Raw genomic sequence first — 11,325 nt, forward strand, 5'->3', positions numbered from 1 at the left:
ATTCTACATTACCGACAGTGTAATTTGTATTACCGACGGAGCAATCTGTATTATCGACGGAGCAATCTGCATTACCGACGTAACAATCTGCATTACCGACGAAGTAATCTGCATTACCGACAGAGCAATCTCCATTACCGACAGAGCAATCTCCATTACCGACAGAGCAATCTGCATTACCGACAGAGCAATCTGTATTATCGACGGAGCAATCTGCAATACCGACGTAACAATCTACATTACCGACGGAGTAATCTGTATTACCGACGGAGCAATCTGCATTACCGACGGAGTAATCTGTATTACCGACGGATCAATCTGCATTACCGACAGAGCAATCTGCATTACCGACGGAGCAATCTGTATTACCGACGGAGCAATCTACATTACCGACGGAGCAATCTGTATTACCGACGGAGCAATCTACATTACCGACAGAGCAATCTGTATTACCGACAGAGTAATTTGTATTATCGATCTACATTTGCGACAGAGTAATCTGTGTTATCAACCGAGCACACTACGTTACGACTTTTGCTGTTGTATTTGACTTTTGTTGGAAATCCTTGAAAAGACTTGTTCCACGGGGCAGGGAGCGTTGAAACGAAAATGTTGCTCGAGGCTTCGGGGCCTATGCTAACACCTATGCTCCAGTGGCATACTTGCGCTCTGATTGGTCGAGAGTTTCTGTTTCTGCATTATCTCCTTAACGAAGCCTCGGGCAACATTTTCGCTAAGGAAAAATTGTTTCAACGCCCCCTCTCCCGCGGAACACTCGTCGGTAATACAGATTGCTCCATCGGTAATGCAGATTGCTCCGTCGATAATGCAGATTGCTCCGTCGATAATGCAGATTGCTCCGTCAATAATGCAGATTGCTCTGCCGGTAATGCAGATCACTCCGTCGGTAATGCAGATTACTCCGTCGGTAATACAGATTACTCCGTCGGTAATACAGATTGCTCTGTCGGTAATGTAGATTACTCCGTCGGTAATGCAGATCACTCCGTCGGTAATGCAGATTACTCCGTCGGTAATACAGATTACTCCGTCGGTAATACAGATTGCTCCGTCGGCAATGCAGATTGCTCTGCCGGTAATGTAGATTACTCCGTCGGTAATGCAGATCACTCTGTCGGTAATGTAGATTACTCCGTCGGTAATACAGATTACTCAGTCGGTAATACAGATTACTCAGTCGGCAATACAGATTACCTTGTCGGTAATACAGATTACTCGGTTGATAATGCGGATTGCTCTGTCGGTAATGCAGATCAATCTGTCGGTAATGCAGATTACTCCGTCGGTAATACAGATTACTCAGTCGGTAATACAGATTACCTTGTCGGTAATACAGATTACTCCGTCGGTAATACAGATTACTCCGTCGGTAATACAGATTGCTCCGTCGGTAATGTAGATTGCTCCGTCGGTAATGTAGATTGCTCCGTCGGTAATGCAGATTATTCCGTCGGTAATACAGATTACTCGGTTGATAATGCAGATTGCTCTGTCGGTAATGTAGATTACTACGTCGGTAATACAGATTACTCGGTTGATAATGCAGATTGCTCTGTCGGTAAAAAATCGAGAGATATCCAACATTTTTTGGACATCCTGTATAATTGCAAATGAGATTATCAGGAATCCATGTGCAAATACTTGCGAAAGGATTGATTGCGTTTGGTAAATTCCTTGTCGAGTAACACCAGAGCATAGCAATTTTGCACCAACAATGATTTCAAACAATGAAAATAAATTTTTGCAAAATTTTTTCAAGGACCTCCAACAAAAGTCAGATACAGCAGCAAAAGTCGATAACGTAGAGTGCTCGGTCGATAATGCAGATTGCTCTGTCGCAAAATGTAGAGTGCTCGATCGATAGTACAAATTACATTGTCGGCAATGTAGATTACCTTGTCGGTAACGCAGATTGCTCTGTCGGTAATGTAGTGCGATCGAGAGATAATACAAATTACTTTGTTGGTAATACAGATTACTTTGTCGGTAATGCAGAATACTTTGTCGGTAATGTAGAGTGCTCTGCCGGTAATGTAGATTGTTCTGTCGATAATACAGATTACTCTATCGGTAATGCAGCTTGCTCTGTCGGTAATGTAGAGTGCTCGGGAGATAATGCGGATTACTCTGTCGCAAATGTAGAGTGCTTGACCTATAATACAAATTACACTGTCGGTAATGTAGAATACTCGGTCGATAATGTAGATTACTCCGTCGGTAATGTAGATTACTCCGTCGGTAATGCTGATTACCCTGCCGGTAATGTAGAGTGCTCAACCGATAATGCAGATTGCAATGGCGGTAACGTAGAGCGATCGGTCGATAATGCAGATTACTATGTCGGTAATGTAGAGTAGTCGGCCGATACTGCAGATTGCTCGGCTGATAATGCAGAGTGATCGGTCGATAATGCAGATTAGTCTGTCGATAATGTGGAGTGCACGGTCGATAATGCAGATTAATCTGTCGGTAATGTAGACGCTCGGTGGATAATGTAATTATTGCATACTTTTCACTGCATTTTCCCATACTTTTAAGCAATTATATCTAGAGCTAGTGGGTATTCATATAAATTGACTAGAAATTATTTCATATTTTTCACTGCACCTTTTTGGAAGTCGGTTAAATTTTTTTTCCAAAAAATTATATTATTTGAGAATCTCGAGTGCCGAGAGGGCCTTCAGGCACGAACCTCTTGTTTACACGCCACGAGACAGAATGATAGCGCACCCCCTAATAATTCTTCGCCTCAACATTATTAACGATTGCGGGGGCTGGTATAGTATCTAGCGAATGTCTTGTTGCCACGATGAACATGATACAGAGACGACGTGTCTTGCAAACAGAACAATTTATTTTTACGCGTGTCTACTATGAAACAGAGCTTCTTGAACTTTGTTCGCTTCGCTCACTTTGTAGCCCAAAATTAACACGTAGAAAATTATATATTTTACGTTCTCAATATTATTTTTCATGGATTTCCCTTTCGAGCAATCACGTCTATGGAACTTATTTGATTATTTTATCGATAGTAGATGTTACATGGAAACTGATACGGTATATGCTAGTAAAAGTTATGAAAAATGTGGTATTATTGCGTTATGCTTGGAAGAAAACGCAAAAGAACACGTTTCCCCGTCCTCTCACTGGGTCGAACCCTTCGGGATCGGCAAAGTTTGCTTGATAAGTTATCCCAATCCCTGTACCAGCATCGAAGAATAGTAAACGGTTATTTGCCTTTTCCATTGAGCAAAATGCCTGTCAACATAGAAACGTGCTCGGCGTACCGAACGAACAATTTCATAAAACTTAGAGACGTGCATTTGATAAGGGATGTTTCTACCGATAAAAGAATAAAAGTATAAAAATAAAGAATAGAATTTATAATATTCATACCAATGTTTTTTATATAGAATCCATCACCGTTAGATTCTGTTCACGAAGATACATCAAAGGTGCCTCCATTTTTATCGAAAACGTACAAAACAAAAGCAAAAGTATGAAGTGGGACTCGTTGAGAATATTCTGATGCATAGTGTTCGTGAAAACAAATCTTCATCCGTTCTTGATTCATCGGATTGCCAACTATTCTTAGTTATACTTCCAGTTAAATCTTCAGAACCATAGAATCACGGCTAATTACTGAGAACGCGCCAGCGATCGGACTTTAGTCTTCGTTACGACGTAATTACGTTGCATACAAATATAAATTTCGCAGTCGCTTTTCCATTAAAAATCGGCCGATCACCGTATTGAGTGCGATGACGCAAAATATCAGAGAACAACTGAAATGACTCAGAATTTCGATTCGAAGAGTAATGCAGCTGCAGAAAAATATTTGTGACCTACCTGGCGGAGGAAATTTATTACACTTTAAAATATGTATAGTGTTCAAGAGAAAAGAAAATTATAAAATAGAGTATTAAAGAAGTTAGGAGAATAAGATTGAGTGGTAATCTTTGTGAACATGAACTTTGTAAACATTTTCACAGATGAGGTAAAATTTTCTGGATCATTGTACAACAAATGTTCCGAGCAATCTTTACAAACATCGTGGTTATAATACTAGGAAATCTGTAAAAATCAGATTTCTTAAGAAAGTGAATCATACTGCATTAGAAACGGTCTGGATACCGAGACATTATTCCTAGATGTTCTTACTAGGAAATGAAAGTTAAAGTCCACGTTTAAAATCACTTCAAGGTAAAATATGAGACGAATTGCCTTTTGTAAATGTAAATTGTGCAAACCTAATATAATGAATGCATGGAAAGAAGAATGAGTTCTGATCCGTCATAAAATAATAAAACGTAAAATTACGTTCACGGGACAATCAATTTCTTAGGGGAAAAGAATTAACTAACGAAGATATCTACCGTACACAAAGAGCGTCGAAGCCATCTTTCTTTGACGCAGGTCATTTTCGAGAGCTTTCCAAACAACCCTGCTTGTCAAAACACCTTATATTTCAGGCTACCTGGCAAGATTATCCTCACGTGCAATTATCGAACAGGTAGAGGCGTGGATGAAGATCGAATCGTCCAACGGTACAAGTTTGAGCTAGTCAGATTAACTCCAACCTTCTAGATGAAGCAATCACGTGGGAAAGTGGGACGAGTCTGTGGATAAGAACAGAGGGCCAGGTGGTTCCGGGTCGAAATGATCGAAAGTCGAGGAAGAAAGGCGCTGCAGGTGATTCACACCCTGCACGACGAGTCGTTTTGTACAAAAGTGATGAGAGAGTGTGTGTCGTGGCCCGATCTTTCGTGAAGTCGAGGCGAGCTCGACATTTATTATAATTAACTGGTCCAAAGTAATAATGAAATTGTTTTTAACACTAAACTTACCGCAAATGACCGTTTTCAAATTTTTTTATACTGTTCTTATATGCTATATATCAAATATATACAATTGTTTCATGCATTATTCAATTTAGTTCCACGTATATAAATTTAAACATTTTCCTTTGCTCGGCTGATGCCTTGTCTACGATATGTATTTAGTTCAACGCGCGCTCCGTTCGAAGAAACACAAAGTGGCGGAGCACAACTGAGCGGGCTAATTAAAACAAATAGCTCGGAGAAAATTAGGTTTAACGAGCGCTTCGTTCCAAGAGGGCGTAGAAAAGACCGATAAAAGGAAGCAGTAGAACGTGCAAGTAAAAACTACAAGATGGCACTTTTCTGTAATCATAAAGGTCTCATTCAGCGTCGACCTTCTTTGAACCTCGCCAACAGCTGTCGAGTCCGCAGCTGTAATTAACAGATTAATTAATTAATTGCTCGGCTTTTCGATGCCGCGCGAAGCCTATTCAAGCTTCGAGATTGCAACGGATATCGCGCATGTCTCGCGATGACATCGGTTCCAGGAATTTTACGTTTCTTACAACCGCGCCAATTATAGAATTTCTACATCGACGCATTTTCGGTTTTCGTGCTGAATTACTTTGTCAACCAAACAGAATCTACAAACGCGGTAACAACGAGATTATGTCAACTTCTTCGGCCTCTATTATTCCAAGTTTCGGACAGAGAAAAGTTTCAATCTCCATTTCGTATCGATTTCGGTTTAATTCAATCAAGCCTATAGCGAAATGCACTTTATCGATGATGTACTTATTTAATGTGTTTATTTAATTACCGCTAATAGGTTTCCATCGACCAGCGAGAGGCTACTCCAATCGGAGAAATACTTTTAACGGGAAATCATTTACACGCAAACAAGGAATTTCGGTATGAAATTTTCCTCGACACCGTAATTCTCGTCTATTAAGCTCACTTTATGAATTAGGGATCTCTTCGATCAATCTGGATAAGTTTCATATATTTGATGACGTTAAAAAATTAAATACTACGACGAATGTTTAAAAAGACGTGTTAAAAAAAAAAGAACTTGCGATCGACAAACGAATCCTGAAAACATTATTTTCTAAATTCTCAGCCTTTTTTCGCAACGTTCGCTCATTTTCCATCTTTCCCCTCGCATTACGCGGCCACGGTTCGCGATCCGCTTCGCGAGCATGGAGGAGCCGCAGCTGCAACAGTGACGTGCAACTGCAGCTCATTCATAGGGTCATCCACGATGCAGGAAACAGGAAATCCTGAGAAGTGAAACCAACCAGAAACGGCGGGAACGCACAGAGCCTCCACTGTCTAGGATTCATAGTGGTAAAGCGAGATTGAGGAGCTCTGGTTGTTTCACTTGTAAACTCATCGCTTGCTTTCGCGAGGGTCGAGACTCGCCATGAAAATTGGAGGACATCTGAGATCTAGACGATTTTATTATAGATACGGAATAAAGAGGTCCATTTATCCATATTTTTTAGGCATTCTCTCATCCAACTTTTTATTTTTATTCGGTCCTAGAATGTAGAGAAATTTCTTTCAAACGTTATCTCACGTTATCTCTATAGTTCCATACGTTTTTAAATTATTGATGAAAATTTTATTTTTCCTAGATGTTTGAATCATAATATGTCTCATTACTTCCTCTGTTTTATGCACTACAAATTTTATTGTAGGTGAGTGAGATACCCCAAAATGATCCTTGTCGAGCCCACAAAGACTCCTTTGAAAGTGAAAGCAAAGGTCAAGCGCTTTTTAACCGCTAATTCGCTTAAAATGTTAAATTGCTTTCCGGTTCGACTGTTTCAAAAGCATACCAAACGCACGTGCTATTCCTCAACTGGTTGTACATTCTTGGTGTAAACGCGTTAGGTGTGCGTGGCTTTCGATACATTTATTCCTGCTGTCTGGGTGCCGGTAGACGCATAGTTGAGACGCATAGTTCATGCGGCGATATTGCGGAGAAAAATGCTACGAGAAAGCAAAGAATGGCACAAGGTATACCAGGGTATCCGAGCGATTGCCTCGGCCGCAAATCGCGATCGCTGATCACGGAATAACTAGTCGTGTAAGTCAGCTGCTAGAGGTCGATCGATAATATGAAGTAACGAGTACGATAGAAAGCACATTGCGCAACCCTTCCACCGAATACCTTCCACGTTCGATCACTTTCAACGATCGCAGATAATCGCTGCTCGCATAAACAAATTAGATGAATATACCCGATACTCGAGCCCTAGCGTCCTAATTGCTAGAACGAGTCTGTTGTATGCATTTCGTAGCTTTGTTGTTATATACTGCCAGGACTTCAATTTTTCCCGTCAATTTTTGTATGGCACTGTATTAATTAAACGCTTTGAAACCTATTTATAACTTTCAAGTCCACTTCTATGAAGTTCGTTTTTAATTGTTGGATGGCAGCACAAGCTCTTTCTTTTGGAATCTTGTTAACGACAACTCTATAAGATAAATAAAGGATTAAAGACACTTTTATCGTGGAATTAAATTGAACGCACAAATAAAGAAATACTGGACTCCCAATGATCGCCATCTATTATCTACTACAATCGTTTGGATGTCCCCGAAAAAAGGAGTTTACTGGAATCGAGGAGGTCGCCATCTAGCCCTGACATGGGATGTGTTTCCCTTAATGAATCCAGCTGGTACACATCCAAGTACGCGACAGAAGGGGTGGGAAAGGGGACGAACAGTGCGAGTAGCCTCTCCGATGTAACAGGTTCGATGCATTAGTTTGCCTAAAAGGTTTGCGCCATCAGTCTCTAAATGTCCCTCTGTCGTTGCCCCGCCGTCTCCCCCGCCCTGTCCCACCCACACCACCCCCGTATCTCTGTTTCTCATGTGTCGTTTATGATCTCACTTATCCACCCCGTCTCTGTTTCATCGACGTGTCCTCCGGGGAGACGGAGGCCGAGCACACCCCTGCAGCTTGCACGAGGACGGCCTGCGCTGTAAATTAAGTGCGTTGCATTAGCGGAATCCAGATGAGTTAGCGCACCGCGTTAATTCGCGCTAATGAACAGGTTATGAAAGTTTAATTGTCGGTTAGCCACCTGGAAGATCGACGGACGGAACGGGGGTGGAAAGCGCAGACGAGGATTTACGGAAGTTTACAGAAATTGGAGGACCCCGTCTGGGGAAGCCGGGAGTTTCTCGTCGACGATATAGCCGGGCTAATCTCTAAAGGGGAAAATGCATTTTGAATCGAGAAGCTGCATTTATCTGATACGTACACGTAGTCTATCCGGCCCTCGTCCATTTTCTCTGTTATCGACGGTTGTTTGATAGCCAATATGGAAATTTATAATGGACGCTTTGGAAATGAGGTTAAGGCGAGGTTAAATTTAGAGCTACCTTTAAATATTTCTAACAAACTAACCGATAATATTATCATTTTTTATATCCTACGTGTAACCATCAGACTTTGGTACGTTACATTTACTGCGATACAAATACAATATGTATTTAAGATGGTAAAGAATAAAAGTATTATCGAATTGTTCATTAGTTTATTGTTTTATTGTGAATAACTAAGAAGAAATAATTTCAAAACTTTCCAGACAAAACTGTAAAACAACAAAATTGCATTCTACGCTTTCCAAATGTTTTTGAACGAGTTATCGCGAATCGTAGGACACCCTGTATGTGCTGGCGTTTCTGCCACCCGCTTGTACGAGAGAACGTATACACGCGAGTGCAATTACCTGCTCGCCCCCGTCTACCTGTTCGACGGGAGCCTGCACACATAATTACCGCCGGGAACTCGTAATTATTAATTTAGGTACTACTCCACAGACCTATATGCCGATCTCCTTTGCGGGACACCTATGTTGATGAGAAGCATTTCGCACCCTTGTGGAAATTAATATCAAACGAAATTAATATCAAACATTTTTAGAGGGTAGCGGCAGATCTGTTGTTCCTTTTTCGCATTCTCGTGAAACATTATTACTTCAACAAATTAATATCGTTATTTAAACAACACAACAATCAGTGGATGTCAATATAATTCGATTTTTGTTCCTGTTCCTATCGAGTCAACATACAGACTTGGAACTTACTCGCTTATTTTATTTGTCTTAATCTTGAAGGTTCAGCGAAAATTCAACCTTTGTATTTTTAACAATTCCAGTCGATGCAACCGTGTCAACGTGACAAGACATTATTTCTTGATACGTCTGAGATAACTTCGTCTACCTCCTACAAAATCATACATATAGTCGCTACAAAATTCACACAGCTACCCAAATCGTACATAAACGGGACCGCAAAGTTTCGCGTTTCTACGAAAATCTTCAAACCAGAATGACCCCTTAATTACGACCCAGCATATGAACCAGACCCCGGGTTAGTTCCCTTTCCTCCTCGGTATGAATATCGCATTAAGTCATGAGGGAGAGATAGCTCCGGGCGGGAGTGGGCCTCCGATGGGAAACTACGAATTTAATAGAATAATAAATGGATTCGCCTGCGTTATGGCAATACCCCTGGATGATGGTGTATACGAAGATCGCCATGCGATAATTCAGACTTTACCTCCTCGAAACTTCATTTCGTCGACTACATTTCCATAAGATACCCAAGTCTCAAACCACAATTTTATCAAATAAAAGAAGTATTTTATCAAAAACGAACCAGAACGAATGTTTAGACGAAAGATAAACACTTTCGCCCCTCCTCCCTTTCACCGAAATAAACAAGACACTCATAGTTGATACACGCGGGATTGCACGCGGGAATCATCGTACGCGATGGTTGCCCACGAAAATATTCCCAAACATCCAGTACAGCGTGCTCTCGATCGCTCTCTCGCCCACCCTGGTTGCAATTTTCAACGCGGAGGCTGCCGACGGTCGGGGCACATGTTAGCACAGTTTACAAAATAAACACCCGCGCTTTGCGCATCGGAAAGGGCGGCCAGCGGTACGACGAGACGACGGGTCCAGGGAGGGGGCCAGCGTCCGTTGTGCACTGATAACACAATTAGCTTGTCTCGTCATGCGCGACCTCTGATAAGGGATTCCCTCACTCTTGAGTCCTCGCTAACATCAACCCCCACTCAAAATTGCTCCACCTCGCTCGCTCGAGTAACATGCCGCTAGCTTGCGCTCTCTTTCCCTCTCGTCCACTTCAAGCGTACTAGCGAGCAGGATCGCTCGTCAGTCGAGTAAATCCAGACGAGGAGATCCCCGGGGAGTACACGGCGTTTCAGGGACGCGCGATAAGGGCAGCGGAGGGGCCGAGGGGGTCGGAGAGCTTAACCCTCTCCGATGCGAAGGGACACAACACGGGGTGAACCGACCCCAACGTTAATACCTTCCGGCAGGTTTTCTTCACTTGATTTATTCCGCAGGGGGCTGGAATCGCGTGGCATGGCACGCACGTGCGTGCACACGCCGTGCCGGTTTTCGCACGGACACCGTGTGGGTGTACACAGAGCGTACGTACAACGAGGGACCGGAACCGATGCGCTCCGAGCTAGGACACTCGAACCAAGTCCACGGCTGTCCAGATCGAGCCCTCGATGGAGGATTCGGAGGAGGATCCCACCCTGTGCGAACGCTGCCGGAGGGATATCGGAAAGAAGGTAATTTTTAACCCTTATCTTGCGCTTCGAATGCGAGGTTTGTACGAAAAATTCTCATCGTTGCATGGTGTACATCACGGTTTTCTTGGGGTGCGCAGCCCCTATAGAAGGAGTGGGTCTCATAATCCCAGGAGGGCGCGAAATGAAATTTTTAAAGTAGAGAGATACGGTTAACTTGAACGTATCTTCCCAGTGATACATTGATCGTCAACGACTATTGGAATAAACTACTACTGTTTATTTTTGTAGGGTCTGCTTTGAAATACTTGAGAATGACTGGACTGTGCAATAACGTTAGAAGAGGTTGAATAGCATGATAATGTTATTTATATTGCTTGATAGATATTCACGTGTTGGGAGAAGCCTATTTCTGAGGTCTACTTAACACTGGTTCTGTAAAAAGTAGGTTAAGAGCCTGTTTCTTGGTAGAAAGCCTTGGAATGCTTTCCTATGCTTGTACGAAGTACTATCAATTAATATAATCATCGAGTTCCATCCCTTTTGAAGAAAACTGTGTCCACGATTAGGAAACATTGAAAACTAACATTCTGTGGACGTCGCGACCCTTAAAAAAAATTGTTAAAAGTCCACACTAAGGAAATGCAAAGAGAAATAGGTTTTGCGAGTGTTTCGGAGCAGAATAGCCCCTTAAGGGCAAAAGGGAGAATGCCTGGCACGATTGAAAAGAAGAGGCCACCGGGAAGCCCACTAGCCATAGGCGGAGGCGCAGTGGAGCATAGGGGGTGGCAACGGTGCGGTAATAGCATAAATCCGTGGTGTAGTCGGGGCTCTCGATGCCGACGAAGAGGGGGAAGAGACAGGCCAGAGAGCAGCCGACTGTCGGAAGAAACGACA

The sequence above is a fragment of the Hylaeus anthracinus genome, unplaced genomic scaffold (assembly GCF_026225885.1).
Source record: "Hylaeus anthracinus isolate JK02 unplaced genomic scaffold, UHH_iyHylAnth1.0_haploid 11985, whole genome shotgun sequence".
In the NCBI taxonomy this organism is placed as follows: Eukaryota; Metazoa; Arthropoda; class Insecta; order Hymenoptera; family Colletidae; genus Hylaeus; species Hylaeus anthracinus.